At 47.7% G+C, this 19,029-nt stretch overlaps 1 protein-coding gene across 5 annotated transcripts in view; it reads left to right on the top strand.

Annotated features, from left to right (window-relative positions):
• Positions 1–19,029, top strand: part of CARM1 (coactivator associated arginine methyltransferase 1) — an 82,209-nt gene that overhangs the window by 25,032 nt on the left and 38,148 nt on the right. The window lies entirely within an intron of this gene.

Below are 19,029 nucleotides of genomic sequence, written 5' to 3' on the forward strand. Positions count from 1 at the left end.
AGGAAGGAGAAAAATAATCATTACCTTAATAATAACAATTTAAATAGATTTATTCATCTGAAACAATAACATTCCAGCATATGTGATTTGCTTAAACATCCATGTTTGGTAACTGATTTGGCTAAACAAAATATATATATTTTAAGAAACTTAGACTGTCAGCCCCTCCTCCTCACACTTAGTTTCACTTTCTTCTTGTGCAGATCTATTCCACTCCAAACAATCAGAAAAATATTGTTTCTATTCTATTCACTGAACTTCTTGAAACTTAGCAGTGAAGGGGTTGATTCTGTATTCATAGGTTTGTAGAAGTTAGGATGAAGGTCTTTTTCTTAACTCTGTTCATGTTATAACATTTTTGCTGTGAAGAAGAGTCATGTGATCTCCGCTGAGTCAAATTCAGTTTTGAGAACTGCAAAAGTAAACCAACATCTGTGATAATATCTTGTAGGCAGAGAAACTGACCAATAATCTTACAAAAACCTCTGGAAGAGCATGACATTGTGAATGGATTCATGGAATTTACCAAAAACATTAAACATATACAGCCTTATTCTACATAAATAAAAAACTAATCTTTATTTCATGATGGAATAACCTTTTGGATGGTAATATATTTTCCTCAAAAAGCATTTTATTTAAAAAATAATCCGATTTAAATAAAAAAATCCAATTTTTTTTATTTTTTTTTTAAAAAATCATTGATTTTTATCCACCCTGCTCAGGTGTGATTTGGCCCATTCTTCCACATAGTTTTCAAATCTTAAAGGTTCCGTGGGCCTCTTCTATGAACTATGATCTTTAGTTCTTTCCATAGGATTCAAGTCAGGTGGTTGGCTGGGCCATTCTAGCAGCTTTATTTTCTTTCTATGAAACCAATTGAAAGTTTCCTTGGCTTTGTGTTTGGGATCATTGTCTGACTGAAATGTCCACCCTCGCTTCATCATCTTGGTAGATGGCAGCAGATTTTTATCAAGAATGTCTTGGTACATTTTCCCGAGTCATCTTCTAGGACAGCTCACTTGAGAGATAGGGCTCCTCCCAGGAAACACCCGCTCCACCTTTTTTTCCCCTTTATAGGCGTCCTCTCTCCCATTGGCCCCCAGTTTTAGTGTTTCCTCCGGCCAGGAAGGAGCTACGCCCGTTTTTTATTTTTTATCTGGGCTCTCTGGCGGAGTACAGAGGGTCCCTGGCTGGACCTTTCAGCCAGTTTCACCAGGGATGCCCGTTGTGGGGTGGGGGCGTCGGCCCCAGATGGTCCCAGCGGGGCTCTCCAGGGGGGTAGAGCCCGCTCCGCCGACCGAGGCATTGGTGCCTTTCCCTGGGGGTTCAGGTAAGTCTTACCTGCTCCTGGATCCCGGCAGCATGGCCAGGAGGCTCGGCTGCGGTGGGTCTGGACGCTGCGATCGCGTCACTTCTGGGCGCCGGGTGTCGTCACTTCCGGGCGCCGGGTGTCGTCACTTCCGGCGCAGGAGCAGGGAACGGCCGCCGCCATCTTGGAAATGGGCGGCGGGCCGTGGAAGGAACCCGTGCCACGGCCGCTTCTCCACCGGCGGCCGTGAGAGGGGGGTCGGCGAGGGGGGATCGCAGGGGGGGGGGGCGGAGCCCACCAGCCCCTGAAAAACCGTCGCACCGAGGCAGAGTCTGCGGCGGCATGGAGGCAGATCTGTCAGGAGCGGGGGAGGCCTGCAGTAAGGTAAGGGCCTTGTTTGGCAACTTTCTTTTGAGATTGAGGCTCAGGGCCCAAAGGCAGACAGGTTCCTTTTTCAGGTGGAAGACACGGAGGACCTGTTAAAGGTGATCTATGAGATCCTGGATCTGGAGGAAGAACAGCAGGACCTCTCCCTCCACGACCAACTGTACGCAGGGCTACAGGCAAAAAGCAGCCGTACATTCCCAGTACACCCTGCCCTATGGTCCACGATCAGGAGAGAATGGGAAGAGCCAGAGAAGAAGGCTTTCCTTCCCAAGAACCTCAAGAGACGTTTCCCCTTTAAGGAGGAAGATGCCTCGGTTTGGGAGACTTGCCCAAAACCAGACGCCCCTCTCTCGAGGATCTCGAAGGACACGGATCTGTCCTTTGAAGACGGTGGGTCCCTAAAAGACCCGATGGATCGGAAAGCGGACGCCTTCCTGAAGAGGGCATGGGAAGCGTCCGCAGTGAATTTTAAACCTGCAGTGGCAACGACCTGTGTGTCCAGAACCCTGGATGTGTGGTTGGGGCAGCTCCGTTCGCATCTGGAACAAGGCACTCCGGGGGAAGAGATTCTGAAGTCCCTTCCGGTGCTGGAGAAAGCGGTAGCCTTCATCGCGGACGCATCAGCAGAGACCATCAGACTCTCTGCTAGATCTACAGCGCTCATAAACACGGCAAGGAGGGCTATCTGGCTGAAATCGTGGCAGGGGGATCTGGCCTCCAAATCTAAACTCTGTGGCCTGCCGTTTGAAGGTAAACTCCTTTTCGGCCCAGAGCTGAATTCAGTCCTGGAAAGGTCGGCCGACAGGAAAAAGAGCTTCCCGGTCCCCAGCAGGCAGGTTGGACGGAAGGGGTTTCGCCCATCCAGGCGATACGCGTCAAGGGAAGCTAGGTTCCAAACCCAGCGCCCAGGCTGGGGCGCAAGAAGAGGCAGGAACGAGCCGAGAGGCAGGGGAGGTTTCCTTTTCAACCCCGGCCAGAATAGACCCAAAACCCAGCCGAAGTGACTGGAGAGGCCAGGTGGGAGCGAGACTGGGGCGCTTCCACGCACAATGGCTAAGGATAACCCAGAACACCTACATTCTGGAGGCCATCCACAGGGGGTACAGAATAGAGTTCACAAGGGCCCCCCCTCAGAGATTCTTTGCAACACCCCTGCCAAAGGACAGGGCTATGGCGGATGCGCTGGTGGACCTCCTACAAAATATGCTCAGTCAGAACGTTATCTGCCAGTTGAGAGAAGAGGAAAGGGGAAGTGGATTCTTCTCCCATTTCTTTCTAAGGAAAAAACCGTCAGGTACTTACAGGATGATATTGAATCTGCGGAAGGTGAACGAGTTCGTGAGGCCCAGCAAATTCCGTATGGAATCCATATACACGGTGAAGGAACTCCTTTCACCTGGGGTGTTCATGGCCTCGATAGATCTGCAAGACGCATACCTACATGTCCCGATAAGAGAAGATTCCAGGAGATTCCTGAGGTTTGCGCTGGAAGGAGAAAAGGGTCCGGTGCTATTTCAGTTCAACACACTCCCCTTCGGCCTGTCGTCGGCCCCGAGGATATTCACCAAGATTTTAGCGGAGCCTTTAAGAGTTTTGAGACTGGAAGGGATAAACATTATCCCCTATTTGGACGACCTGCTTTTATTTGCGGACACAGAGGGAGGCCTGAGATCGCACATCGAACGTACGATATCTTTTCTGGAAAGTCTGGGGTGGCTTATCAACAAGGAGAAGTCACAGCTAACCCCCTCCAAGAGGATTACGTACTTGGGGTACGTCCTGGACTCCGCACAGGCCCGATCGTACCTAACATCAGAAAAAGCCCTCAACCTGCGGCAGGACACAAGGGCCCTCCGGGGGATGTCGACCTGCACGGTCAGGACCGCGATGAGAATAATCGGGCGGATGACAGCGGCAATTCCAGGGGTGCAATGGGCGCAACTTCACTCCAGGGTGCTGCAAAATCACACCCTTTCCCACTGGGACGGCAGCCGAGCAGGTCTGAGTTCCAGGATCCGCATCACGAGCGAAGTGAAGGAATCGCTAAGGTGGTGGGGAAGCAGCCTCACCTTGGAACGAGGAAGAAGTTGGAGGCTGGCCAACCCACTGCGGATCACCACGGATGCAAGCATGACTGGTTGGGGCGCCCATATGGAAGACGGCCTGGCCCAGGGCACGTGGAGTGCAGTAGACTCCAGCAGGTCGTCAAATTACAGGGAGCTGCTGGCAGTTTTCAAGGCACTTACGACCTTTCAGGAAAAGATAAGGGGGAGAGGTGTCCAGATTCTCTCCGACAATACCACTGCAGTGGCGTATTTGAACAGGCAGGGAGGCACAAGGTCCCCAAGGCTGATGGAGTTGGCCGGATCCCTCCTGAGCTGGGCGGAGGAAAACCTGGAGTTCATCACGGCAGTACATCTGAAAGGGGACCTGAACCAGTTGGCGGATCAACTGAGCCGAAGAGAGGTCATCCAGACAGAATGGTGCCTCAGCCAGTCAGCGTTCGATCAGATTTGCGCCAGGTGGGGCTCCCCCTCTATCGATCTATTTGCCAACGGCCAGAACACAAAGCGGGAAAGGTACTTCTGCCTGCAGAAGGACCCCAAAAGCGAGGGGATAGATGCGCTAGCCCAGCAGTGGGAAGGAGACCTCCTTTATGCCTTCCCTCCATTCAGACTACTGCCGAAGGTGATTCAGAAGATCCGGGTGTCTCAAGCCAAAGTTATTCTGATCGCGCCATTCTGGCCCAAGAGATCTTGGTTCTCCCGGTTGAAGGAGCTCAGTTTAGCAGACCCTTGGATGATACCACCCACGCGCGATTTACTCAACCAAGGGAGGGTGATGCATCCTCATCCAGAAAGGCTGTCCTTAGCGGCGTGGCTTCTGAGCGGGACAGGCTAGCGGAAAAGGGGCTCTCGGCAAGAGTGGTCGCCACCCTTTTGGATGGCCGGAAGAGGTCGACGAACGCCTTGTACGACAAGGTCTGGAAGAAGTTTTCCGCCTGGAAGGTCAGAAACGAAGCACCGGGCACGCCCATTTTGCATACAGTTCTTGAATTCCTTCAAGCCGGGGCGGATAAGAGTCTGGCCGCCAATACCCTCAAAGTACAGGTAGCGGCTCTGTCGAACTTTCTCGAGCTGAGGTTGGCGGCAGACCCATTAGTAATCAGATTCCTGAGGGCTATCTCCAGGCGCCGTGCCCCGTCCTTGCCAAAACTTCCATCATGGGACCTGGGCACAGTCCTGAAGAGCTTTCAGCGGGGGCCTTTCGAACCGCTGGATGAATGTTCGCTCAGATCTTTGACTCTTAAAACCATCCTCCTCACGGCACTAGTTTCTGCCCGCAGGGTCAGCGAGTTGCATGCCCTTTCAGTGATCGAGCCGTACTGCACCATCTTATTGGATAGAATCATCCTCCGCACGGACGCAGCCTTCCTACCTAAGGTCGCGTCACACTTCCATAGATCTCAGGAAATAGTAATACCTTCCCTGGAGGCCGATCCGGGCAGCGCGGAGGACTGTAGCAGGTTAGATGTAAGACGGTGTTTGATCACGTACATCGAACGCACAAAGACATAGAGACGCTCGTCCCGGCTTTTCGTCCTATTCCAGGGACCAAGGAAGGGGGACGGTGCCTCCAAGGGCACCATCGCCAGATGGATCAGAGAGGCAGTTTCGGAAGGTTACAAGTCGGCAGGCCTGTCACCACCGCCCGGCCTAAAAGCCCACTCCACAAGGGCCACTGCGGCCTCCTGGGCGGAAAAAGGGGGGGCCTCCCCCGGACAGATCTGCAGAGCCGCGACGTGGTCCAGTTTCGCCACCTTCACTAAACATTACAGGCTGGATCTGATCGGCAGCAAGGACCAGGCATTTGGCAGGAAGGTCCTACAAGCAGGGTGCCCGCCCTAATGTACGTATTTCTATTCTACTCCTCTCAAGTGAGCTGTCCTAGAAGATGACTCGGGAAAACGCAGTTATTTACCTGTTAACTGTATTTCCAGGAATCTTCTAGGACAGCGTAACTCCCCCCCCGATTACTGTTTGATCACACGATTATGTGCAGGTATGTTGCGAACCTATGGGGGATATCTTTATTACTGGTTTTCTTCTTTGTTTTTCTCCTAGGCCTTCGGTCATATTCTTATACTGGGGGCCAATGGGAGAGAGGACGCCTATAAAGGGGAAAAAAAGGTGGAGCGGGTGTTTCCTGGGAGGAGCCCTATCTCTCAAGTGAGCTGTCCTAGAAGATTCCTGGAAATACAGTTAACAGGTAAATAACTGCGTTTTTCCATCCATCCTTCCTTCAATTATATGAAGTTTGCCAGTACCATATGCTGAAAAACAGCCCCACACCATGATATTCCCACCTCCACACTTCACTGGCGGTATGGTGTTTTTGGGGTGATGTCATTTGACCTCCAAACATGGTGTGTATTATGGCATCCAAAGAGTTCCATTTTGGTCTCATTTGACCAGACTATATTCTCCCAGTATTTCACAGGCTTGTCTAAATGTTGTGCAGCAAACTTTGAATGAGCTTCAAAATGCTTTATCTTCAGCAAAGGAGTCTTGTGTGGTGAGCGTGCATACAGGCCATGGTGGTTGAGTGCATTGCTAATTGTTTTCTTTAAGACAAATGTACCTGCTAATTCCAGGTCTTTCTGAAGTGCTCCACAAGTGGTCCTTGGCTCTTGGACAACTCTTCTGATAGTTCTTTTCACTCCTCTCTCAGAAATCTTGTGAGGAGTACATGGTTGTGGCCGGTTTATGGTGAAATGATATTCTTTCCACTTCCAGATTATGGCCCCAACAGTGCTCACTGGAACATTCAGACATTTAGAAGTCCTTCAGTAACCAATGCCATCAGTATGTTTTGCAACAATAAGGTTGTGAAGGTCTTGAGAGAGCTTTGTTTTTACCCATCATGAGATGTTTCTAGTGTGACATGTTGCTTATGAAACACCTTTTTATAGGCCATTAGTTGAGACTGAACCAGCTGACATTAATTTGCACTGACAAGGCAGGATTGCTTTCTAGTTACTGGCCGATTTCAACTGGTGTCTTGGCTTTTCATAACATAAAATGTATGTATGTGTGTGTATATATATATATATATATATATATATATATATATATTTAATTTTTTTTATTATTATACAGGATTTATATAGCGCCAATAGTTTGCTCAGCGCTTTACAATGGGAGACAGTACATGAGACAGTACAGTAACAATACAATTCAATACAAGAGGGATTCGAGGACCCTGCTCTTTGGAGCTTACAATCTAGGAGGCAGGGGATAGTGGTACAGGCGGAAATAGCTGTGGGGGATGGAGTGGTAGGAAGAGTGGAGGAGTTCAGTAATTAGCTGAGGGCGGGGTAGGCTTCCCTGAAGAGAGCTTTTCAGGGTGCGCCTAAAGGTGAGGAGAGTAGGTGATAGTCTGATGGATTGGGGTAGGGAGTTCTAGAGGATGGGGGAAGCCCTGGAGAAGTCCTAGAGGCGGGCATGGGAGGAGGAGACCAAGGAACTAGAGAGTAGGAGGTCTTGTGAGGAGCGGAGAGTACGTTTTGGGTGGTATTTGGATACCAGATCGGTGATGTAGTTTGGGGCAGTATTATCAACAGCTTTGTACGTCAGTGTTAGCATTTTGAATTTTATCCGTTGGGCAATCGGAAGCCAGTGGAGGGATTGGCAGTGGGGGGTGGCTGATACGGAGTGGTTTGTGAGGTGGATAAGTCTGACCGCAGCATTCAAGATGGACTGAAGCGGGGATAGCCTGCGGTGAGGTAGGCCGGTGAGGAGGGAGTTATAGTAGTCAAGTCGTGAAATAATAAGAGTGAATGAGTTGCTTAGTGGTGTCCGGGGTTAGGAACGGACATATTTTGGAGATGTTGCGGAGGTGAAGTCTACATGAGTTTGTCAGCGATTGGACTTTGGGGCTGGAAGGACAGATTGGAGTGTAGGATGACACCTAGTACTCTGGCTTGAAGGGAGGGACTGAGGGTGGTGTTGTTGGTACCCCAGCAGAGAGGGGGAGTGAAGAGGAGGAGACAGCGTTATAGGTAACGTTGAAGGAGCGCTGTGATAGATAGGAAGTGAGCCAGGAGAGGGCGGAGTCTCTGAGGCCAAGAGAGTATAGTTTTTTGAGGAGGAGGGGATGGTCAACTAATGTAACTATATAAAATATGGCCATTCCTGAAATGACTCTTAGGAAAACCCTTTACCTTAAATGAAATCCAGTTCACTTTAACACAGGAGGGCTATAGTCTTTGTCAGGGACACATTCTGTGAGTGAAATTCCTAAATGCATATATATATATATATATATATATATATATATATATACACATACATACATACATACAGTTGCAAGAAAAAGTATGTGAACCCCTTGGGATTACGTGGAGTTTTGCATGAATTGGGCATAAAATGTGCTCTGAACGTCATCTAAGTCACAACAATAGAAGAACACAGTCTGCTGAACATAATACTACACAAACATTAGATGTTGCCATGGTTTAATTGCACATAACATGTAAACATTCACAGTGCAGGGAGGAAAAAGTATGTGAACCTTTGGACTTAATAACTGGTTGACCCTCCTTTGGCAGCAATAACCTCAACCAAACGTTTCCTGTAGTTGCAGATCAGACCTGCACAACGATCTGGAGTCATTTTGGACCACTCCTCTTCACAAAACTGTTTCAGTGTAGCAATATTCTTGGGATTTCTGGTGTGAATCTCTCTCTTAAGGTCATGCCACAGCATTTCAATCGGGTTGAGGTCAGGACTCTGACTGGGCCACTCCAGAAGGCGTATTCTGTGCTGTTGCAGCCATTGTTTTGTTGAATTACTTGTATGCTTTGGGTCATTGTCCTGTTGCATCACCCATCCTCTGCGGAGCTTCAGTTGGTCATACATTTTCCTGCAAAATGTCTTGATAAACTCTGGAATTCATTTTCCCATCAATGACAGCAATCCGTCCAGGCCCTGAGGCAGCAAAGCAGCCCCAAACCATGATGCTCCCTCCGCCATGTTTCACAGTGGGGATGAGGTTTTGATGTTGGTGTGCTGGGCCTTTTTTTCTCCACACATAGTGTTGTGTGTTCTTCCCAAACAACTCAATCTTGGTTGCATCTGTCCACAGTATATTTTGCCAGTAGTGCTGTGGAACATCCAGGTGCTCTTTTGCAAACTTCAAACGTGCTGCAATATTCTTTTTGGACAGCAATGGCTTCCTCCGTGGTGTCCTCCCATGTACTCCATTCTTGTTTAATGTTTTCCTTATTGTAGATGTGTCAACAAAAATGTTAGCATGTGCCAGTGATTTCTGTAGGTCTTTAGCTGACACTCTGGGATTCTTCTTTACCTCATGCAGCATTCTGCGCTGTGCTCTTGCAGTCATTTTTACAGGACGACCACGCCTAGGGAGAGTAGCAACAGTGCTAAACTTTCTCCATTTGTAGACAGTCTGTCTTACCGTGGACACATGAACATCAAGGCTTTTGGAGATACTTTTGTAACCCTTTCCAGCTTCATGCAAGTCAACAATTCTTGATCGTAGGTCTTCTGAGAGCTCTTTTCTGGGAGGCATGGTTCACATCGAACAGTGCTTCTTGAAACCAGTAAACCCAAAACAGGTGTGTGTTTTTTAAGGGCAGGACAGCTGTCAGCAACACATCCAATATCATCACACTGATTGGAGTCAAGGTTGGCTCACTCCTGGCTCCAATTAGCTCTGGGAGAAGTCATTAAGCTAGGGCCTCACATACTTTTTCCCCCCTGCACTGTGAATGTTTACATGTTATGTGCAATTAAACCATGGCAACATCTAATGTTTGTGTAGTATTATGTTCAGCAGACTGTGTTCTTCTATTGTTGTGACTTAGATGACGTTCAGAGCACATTTTATGCCCAATTCATGCAAAACTCCACGTAATCCCAAGGGGTTCACATACTTTTTCTTGCAACTGTACATACATACATTGGGGCAAAAAAGTATTTAGTCAGCCACCAATTGTGCAAGTTCTCCCACTTAAAAAGATGAGAGAGGCCTGTAATTGGCATCATAGGTAGACCTCAACTATGAGAGACAAAATGAGAAAAAAAATCCAGACAATCACATTGGCTGATTTGGAAAGAATTTATTTGCAAATTATGGTGGAAAATAAGTATTTGGTCACTTACAAACAAGCAAGATTTCTGGCTCTCACAGACCTGTACCTTCTTCTTTAAGAGGCTCCTCTGTCCTGCACTCATTACCTGTATCAATGGCACCTGTTTGAACTTGTTATCAGTATAAAAGACACCTGTCCACAACCTCAAACAGTCACACTCCAAACTCCACTATGGTGAAGACCAAAGAGCTGTCGAAGGACACCAGAAACAAAATTGTAGACCTGCACCAGGCTGGGAAGACTGAATCTGCAATAGACAAGCAGCTTGGTGTGAACAAATCAACTGTGGGAGCAATAATTAGAAAATGGAATACATACAAGACCACTGATAATCTCCCTTGATCTGGGGCTCCACGCAAGATCTCACCCCGTGGGGTCAAAATGATCACAAGAACGGTGAGCATAAATCCCAGGACCACACGGGGGGACCTAGTGAATGACCTGCAGAGAGCTGGGACCAACGTAACAAAGGCTACCATCAGTAACACACTACGCAGGGACTCAGATCCTGCAGTGCCAGCCGTGTCCCCCTGCTTAAGCCAGTACATGTCCGGGCCCATCTGAAGTTTGCTAGAGAGCATTTGGATGATCCAGAAGAGGATTGGGAGAATGTCATAAGGTCAGATGAAACCAAAATAGAACTGTTTGGTAGAAACACAACTTGTCGTGTTTGGTGGAGAGAGAATTCTGAGTTGCATCCAAAGAACACCATACATACTGTGAAGCATGGGGGTGGCAACATCATGCTTTGGGGCTGTTTCTCCGCAAAGGGACCAGGACGACTGATCCATGTACAGGACAGAATGAATGGGGCCATGTATAGTGAGATTTTGAGTGCAAACCTCCTTCCATCAGCAAGGGCATTGAAGATGAAATGTGGCTGGGTCTTCCAACATGACAATGATCCCAAACATACTGCCCGGGCAATGAAGGAGTGGCTTCGTAAGAAGCATTTCAAGGTCCTGGAGTGGCCTAGCCAGTCTCCAGATCTCAACCCCATAGAAAACCTTTGGAGGGAGTTGAAAGTCTGTGTTGCCCAGCGACAGCCCCAAAACATCACTGCTCTAGAGGAGATCTGCATGGAGGATGGGCCAACATACCAGCAACCGTGTGTGCCAACCTTGTGAAGACTTACAGGAAACGTCTGACCTCTGTCATTGCCAACAAAGGATATATAACAAAGTATTGACATGAACTTTTCATATTGACCAAATACTTATTTTCCACCATAATTTGCAAATAAATTCTTTCCAAATCAGCCAATGTGATTGTCTGGATTTTTTTTTCTCATTTTGTCTCTCATAGTTGAGGTCTACCTATGATGCCAATTACAGGCCTCTCTCATCTTTTTAAGTGGGAGAACTTGCACAATTGATGGCTGACTAAATACATTTTTGCCCCACTGTATGTGTATGTATGTATATATGTGTGTGTGTGTGTGTATATATATATATATATATATATGCATTTAGGAATTTCACTCACAGAATGTGTCCCTGACAAAGACTATAGCCCTCCTGTGTTAAAGTGAACTGGATTTCAATTAAGGTAAAGGGTTTTCCTAAAAGAGTCATTTCAGGAATGGTCATATTTTATATAGGTACATTAGTCCAGCATGGATTGATGTAACCATGTATATTACCATACCTTGCTGGTGCCCCGGAAGCTGAAAATCACTGTAGTAGACACGGCTACTCCAGTGATCTCTACTTGCTTCCGGATCCTGCAGCACTCCTTGCTGAACATAGAGGATCAAAACATTCAGAGAATGTGTTGTATTTGCTCAATTAATGCAATCATTTTCTGATTGGACAAAATGGGGTGATGACATCATCCTCATCCAATCAGAGAACACTTTGCATTCTTTGGCTCATTCAGATAGGTGAATGAGGACAGAAGGGCTCTGCATTTAGATGTAAATAAAAGCTGCTTCTGGATGCAGCAGCCCTCTATGCTATGGCCACATTCAGACTGGATGATTGTAGCCAGCTTATATGCAGGCAGAAATGCTTTCCCTGGATGCAAATTGTCTTTTGTCCATGGCCGGTCAGAAGCCATAATCACCTGGAACCATTCCGATGAGTGGTTACCTGCCAACAGGGGCAATGCTGTACATAACTAGCTGCCCCTGTTCACACTATTTGCATGGGGTTAGTTCTTTCAAATTCTAGCTGGTGGCGACCTGTGCAGATGGGCCCTAAAGTCCAGTAGAGATGTATAGAAAGGTTATAGGTCAAGTGAGATTTGTAGAAAAGTGCAGATTTGTGCAGTGCATCAGTTCATGTACGTCTGGATGTAATGATGGTTTTTACACCTGGTTGTCACCGATAATCTCCTCTCATCCATTTTTTTTATTTTTTATATCATGTAGTTTTAATTGCCTAGGTTGGTCACAGACTTGCTTTAATTCAATGCTTCTGTCAGGCTCCCAAATCCCAGAAGTTTGTTTCCTATACTCCGCACTGTACTGGTTTTCTTGCAGCTTCTGTCTCCTTTGTTCTCCATACTGTGTTTGGACCCCCTGGCTCTCTAGAAATTCACTTTGTTCAATGTCTGCCCATTGTCCCTCCTGGCAGGCCTGGGTTCGAGGGGGGTTTGTGAGCAGAGGGGTGCCTCTTCCTATTGTCACTAGCCTGGTGATATGGGGGGACCCCTTGCTGGGATTTTGTAGTTGGGCACACAAAAGGTTTCTTTCAATGTCCCTCATGAGACTAATGACTCTCTCCAGCCTGTAAACTCCCAAGTAATAATAAAGCTGGCTTTGTTATGTTAATTTCTGGAATTAAGACCTTTGTCTTCATGTCACACAGCACAGATGCTGCTGCAGTCCTGATATATGCTGGAGGTTCTTTATAACCTGCAGACATTGTGCGTTAGGCTGAGAAGGCCTTTCCAAGGGCTGAATGGTGCAGATCAAGGCACTGCAAGAGTCTGCTCTAATCTTCCCTATTCTTCAAGTATTTAAATAGCATTTCAGGTTCTCGGGAACATACAAACCTTCTTTAATGGTATTGTTGCTTACTTTAAATTTTTCATATCCCCGTCTTAGTGTGTGTGATGTACAGCTCAGAGCTAATCTGCCTTGGATTGGATTGAATCTGTCCCAGCACGGCCAATCTTGAGATTTTCATCAAGGCTTTTTTCTTCTTCTTGCATCTGCCAAGCTTCTGTGAAACCTTCTGCCAGTCTTCTCTGTGAGTCTTGGACCCTCTCCAGGGTCATTCGGGATGACGAGCAGCATTGGCGATCAATGAGCACTGTTCATCAGTCTCCTTTAGTCCGCATGAGCCTAGAAGTGCTTAGTTCTGAGCACTTTATTTCAGGTACTTATATAGCACCGTCCATTTACGCAGTGCATATATATTGTACATTCACATCAGTCTCTAACCCTCAAGGGGCGTACAATCTAAGGTCCCTAACTTACATCCATACACATACTAGGGCCAATTTAGACAGGAACCAATTCACCTTCCAGCATGTCTTTGGAGTGTGGGAGGAAACCGGAGTACCCGGAGGAAAAAATCGCAAGCACAGGGAGAACATGCAAACTCCAGGCAGGTGGTGCTGTGGTGGAGATTCAAACCAACGACCCTAGTACTGCCAGGCAGAAGTGCTAACCATTTAGCCACTGTGCTACCCATACTTTATGTTCACAGCTGTCAGTGATAGCGGTCTGGTAAATAGCAGATCTGAGACCCTCATCATTAAAAGATAGAAGACTAGAGGGAGGGAGGGAAGAAATGGGAAGGAGGGAAGACAGGGGATGTTGGGAGCACAAAGACCAGAACCCTGGGTTCAACACTTATAGGGATGAATAGTTTACTGTGGGCATTGTGGGGTGAGCATATATCCAAGGGTCCATATCACTAGGAATTTCTTTTGTTTTGTCTAAAAGAAAAGATCAGTTTTTACCAAGCTGTCCCACAGTACTGTTATGTTGTGTGTTCCTGGAGATCTGCTTTAATGCTAAAGGTTAATAAACTTTCTACCCAAGTCTACTACTAAAATATAAATGTCAGACAAGCAAAATAAATCTGTGAATCTGTGAATGGCGGCCAGCTAGGCCCCCGGAGCTGTGAATGGCGGCCAGCTAGGCCCCGGAGCTGTGAATGGCGGCCAGCTAGGCCCCCGGAGCTGTGAATGGCGGCCAGCTAGGCCCCCGAAGCTGTGAATGGCGGCCAGCTAGGCCCCCGGAGCTGTGAATGGCGGCCAGCTAGGCCCCTGGAGCTGTGAATGGCGGCCAGCTAGGCCCCGGAGCTGTGAATGGCGGCCAGCTAGGCCCCGGAGCTGTGAATGGCGGCCAGCTAGGCCCCGGAGCTGTGAATGGCGGCCAGCTAGGCCCCGGAGCTGTGAATGGCGGCCAGCTAGGCCCCGGAGCTGTGAATGGCGGCCAGCTAGGCCCCGCAGCTGTGAATGGCGGCCAGCCAGGCCCCGCAGCTGTGAATGGCGGCCAGCCAGGCCCCGCAGCTGTGAATGGCGGCCAGCCAGGCCCCGCAGCTGTGAATGGCGGGCAGCCAGGCCCCGCAGCTGTGAATGGCGGGCAGCCAGGCCCCGCAGCTGTGAATGGCGGGCAGCCAGGCCCCCGCAGCTGTGAATGGCGGGCAGCCAGGCCCCCGCAGCTGTGAATGGCGGGCAGCCAGGCCCCCGCAGCTGTGAATGGCGGGCAGCCAGGCCCCCGCAGCTGTGAATGGCGGGCAGCCAGGCCCCCGCAGCTGTGAATGGCGGGCAGCCAGGCCCCCGCAGCTGTGAATGGCGGGCAGCCAGGCCCCCGCAGCTGTGAATGGCGGGCAGCCAGGCCCCCGCAGCTGTGAATGGCGGGCAGCCAGGCCCCCGCAGCTGTGAATGGCGGGCAGCCAGGCCCCCGCAGCTGTGAATGGCGGGCAGCCAGGCCCCCGCAGCTGTGAATGGCGGGCAGCCAGGCCCCCGCAGCTGTGAATGGCGGGCAGCCAGGCCCCCGCAGCTGTGAATGGCGGGCAGCCAGGCCCCCGCAGCTGTGAATGGCGGGCAGCCAGGCCCCCGCAGCTGTGAATGGCGGGCAGCCAGGCCCCCGCAGCTGTGAATGGCGGGCAGCCAGGCCCCCGCAGCTGTGAATGGCGGGCAGCCAGGCCCCCGCAGCTGTGAATGGCGGGCAGCCAGGCCCCGCAGCTGTGAATGGCGGGCAGCCAGGCCCCGCAGCTGTGAATGGCAACAAGGGAAGTCGCTGCTCTATGGGATTTAACAGTGTTGTCAACCACATGGGACACATGCACCAGCAATAGCTTTGCGGTCACATGACTGTATAGAAACACTTGGGCCTCGTTCACACCATACATGCAGAGACATCAGTTTTCATGCATGATTCAATGAGTTTTATACATGTCGAAGATTCCTGCGCAAAAACAATCTGCACCTGATACTAGAGTTGTGTGAACAGCACATAGAAAACAATTGATTTTGTGGTGCCTTTGCAGAACTTTTGTAGAAAAAACTGATGGCTCTTCACCAATGGTGTGAACGGGCCCTCAAGGTCCTTTCACAGTGATCAACAACTTTAATAAAAAAGCATCTGTTAGTGTGCTGTGTCATTAGTGGTGGCAATGTGTTGAAAATGTCAAAAAGGGAGTTCTGCAGTATTTACAGTGGCTCACGATATGGTGATCTGCAGTGAACAAAAAAGTACCGATCACCTTAGGGTTCTTTCACAAGAGTCGTGTCTGCTCCGTTCAGCATGGGATCTGTAAGCCGATCCCCAGCTGAATCCGAGCAGAACAAGATGGGTATCACTTTTGTGATATCTGTACCCATTCAGTTTCTTCACATTTTGATAGGATAATGTGGCGGACCTGTGATGGCTCTATGGGTGGCGGGATGTAAACAGACCTGATCTGATCAGTCACATTTAGGTCTGGGAAAAAAAAATCGAAAAACATGTTTTTGTTTCCTCTTTTTTTCTGAACTCTTTGAGACTCGAGGCAGACTCGTTCTGCTGCTCATAGACTTGCATGGAGCTTCTGATCAGGTCAGTCTGAAACTTTTTTTCTGTAGACTCCACTGCAGTGCAGAGGTAAGAGTTGACCTAGTTGTAATAAACACGACAAATTGCCTGTATTGTCTGTATTGGGACTGTGCTGGGAGAGGCAGCCCAACACACCCTTAGGAAAAAAAACAAGTATTTCGATGGTGATTCAGTAGAAAATGTCTTCAGGCAGAATCTAAGCAATGGGGAGGCAACATTTACCAGGTGTGTTTTGTAGCCTTTCCTTTCAGTTTATTATTGTGTAATATCTGGTAACAAATCCGTGAAATTGTAACTCGGCCCAAAACTTTTTTTTTTTTTTTTTTTGTTTCCGCCAGGGTGGATTTCATTTAAATCAAACTTGATTTAAATCACTAGTCAGTAAGGCTTGATTTAAATCCTAGTTTTCTACATAAACACTAATTCTTGCTGGAATAACTTTAATATACAAGTAGATGAAGATTTTTAGAATAACAACTTTTCATATTAGTTTTTTTTATCCCCAGTTTAATAGGTTAATCATTCATATTTGGACAACTTTTCTGTTGTACTTAGGAAGGAGAAAAATAATCATTACCTTAATAATAACAATTTAAATAGATTTATTCAACTGAAACAATAACATTCCAGCATATGTGATTTGCTTAAACATCCATGTTTGTTAACTGATTTGGCTAAACCAGTGGTCGGCAAGCCGCGGCTCGCGAGCCACATGCGGCTCTTTACACATTTTAATGTGGCTCTTCTGTGTGCCGGGCGCCCGCTCCCCTCCCTCCTCTCGGGCGGCCGCCCCAAAAGTCAGGACACTGCAGCTAGCCCAGCAATGGGCAAACTACGGCCCGGCGGACCTTTTAATCCGGCCCGCGGAGCGTGGCAAACATTGGCTGTCAGGATGTAGGCGGGGCAGCGTGACGAACTCCTCTCCTCTCACAGTCCGCCCTGAAGACCGGAACGGCGCGGGAACACGGCGAGAGGAACGCGCGGAGCAAAGGTAAGTGAATTGACACAATATGGGGAATGAATTACTATGGGGGATGAATTACTATATGGGGGATGAATTACTATATGGGGGATGAATTACTATATGGGGGATGAATTACTATATGGGGGATGAATTACTATAGGGGGGATGAATTACTATAGGGGGGATGAATTACTATAGGGGGGATGAATTACTATATGGGGGATGAATTACTATATGGGGGATGTATTTTCAGTTTTAAAAATGTGGCTCTCAAAATAAATTTCAATCGTGGTTTTGGCGAGATTTGGCTCAGTTGAAAAAAAAGGTTGCCCACCACTGGGCTAAACAAAATCTATATATTTTCAGAAACTTAGACTGTCAGCCCCTTCCTCCTCACACTTAGTTTCACTTTCTTCTTGTGCAGATCTATTCCACTCCAAACAATCAGAAAAATATTGTTTCTATTCTATTCACTGAACTTCTTGAAACTTAGCACTGAAGGGGTTGATTCTGTATTCATAGGTTTGTAGAAGTTAGGATGAAGGTCTTTTTCTTAACTCTGTTCATGTTATAACATTTTTGCTGTGAAGAAGAGGCATGTGATCTCCGCTGAGTCCAATTCAGTTTTGAGAACTGCAAAAGTAAACCAACATCTGTGATAATATCTTGTAGGCAGAGAAACTGCCCAATAATCTTACACAAACCTCTGGAAGAGCATGACATTGTGAATGGATTCATGGAATTTATTTACAAAAAAATTAAACATATACAGCCTTATTCTACATAATTAAAAAACTAATCTTTATTTCATGATGGAATAACCTTTGGATGGTAATATATTTTCCTCAAAAAGCATTTTATTTACAAAAATCCGATTTAAATCAAAAAAATCCGATTTTTTTTTTTTTTTTTTTTTTTCTTTTCTTTTTTTTTAAATCATTGATTTTTATCCACCCTGGTTTCCGCCATAGATTGGGGAAGAGTTGTGGCTCGCTCACACCAGGTGTGTTGATCTGAGTCGATCAATGCAGGTTCAGCACGAGGACACAGCAAAGCATAGGCTGTTTGTATACCTCGTTTGCACCAAACTAGTGTGTTGAGGAAAAATGTGGGCATGCTGCATTTTTATACACAAGGCATTACAATACTCATCAGCATGACACAACACACTGTTCTGCATAGTTAAATAACACTAGAAGTTAAACTGATGGACTAGAACAGGGGTGTCAAACTGTTGGCCCTCCAGCTGTTGCGAAACTACAAGTCCCATCATGCCTCTGCCTTTGGGAGTCATGCTTGTAGCTGTCAATCTTGCAATGCCTCATGGGACTTGTAGTTTGGCAACAGCTGGAGGGCCACCAGTTTGACATCTGTGGACTACAAGAACACACTGCATAGTGTGAATGGCTCTTTGGCTGTTAGGTCTTGTAACGGAACCGGACCCCGACTGCACTAGGGTATTTCCGTTAGACTCCCGCTTCCTTTTCTGAACACAGAACCACGGACACCACCGCTGATCATCCGAGACTAAACAACACCAGTCTTGAAAGAAACCAGGAAATAGACGGCTTTATTTTAACACAGACACAAGATATAAACATTCAAGGGAACAACCCACCTCCCTGCATATGGACACAGGGCAGGGCAAACCACATCTAGCAACCAGAGACACATCAGCAGACACCCCCCCACCAAGTTAATACACAAACACATACATCCCATAATAGTTTGCTCCCAAGCAAGACACACAATAGAACAATGGGATGCACCACATGGCAGTAAACAATGAACAACCCCCACACCCCACCTATACATATCTACACAATATTAGGACAGACCACCCTGTACTCCTAACAGGCACAGGGTGACTTACACATAGAATGAATATGGGGAACTGAGACAGGGGTCTCCCCACCCCTCCAAAGTGAGCTGTGTTCCATGGGCCCCCCACCCAAAGTGACTCCCGTCACAGGTCTTGTTGCTGTTTATTGCCTCGTCAGGGAGATTTCTCCTGACTGTACTCAAGACAAGTGAGAAGTGTGAGCTTTGGGCATAGCGCTTATGGGCCAGTCGGGCATTCCCCATTTCAAGTGCATGTTGACACATCCCTTGTATATGTGCTACAGCGAGGAAAGGAAATGCTCTGGTCACAGATAAATCCCAGTACAGGTGACTGCTTTCCTGGTGGGCTCTCA

This window comes from Staurois parvus, unplaced genomic scaffold, assembly GCF_062004578.1.
Source record: "Staurois parvus isolate SC_StPar_1 unplaced genomic scaffold, SC_StPar_1.0 ptg000900l, whole genome shotgun sequence".
NCBI lineage: Eukaryota > Metazoa > Chordata > Amphibia > Anura > Ranidae > Staurois > Staurois parvus.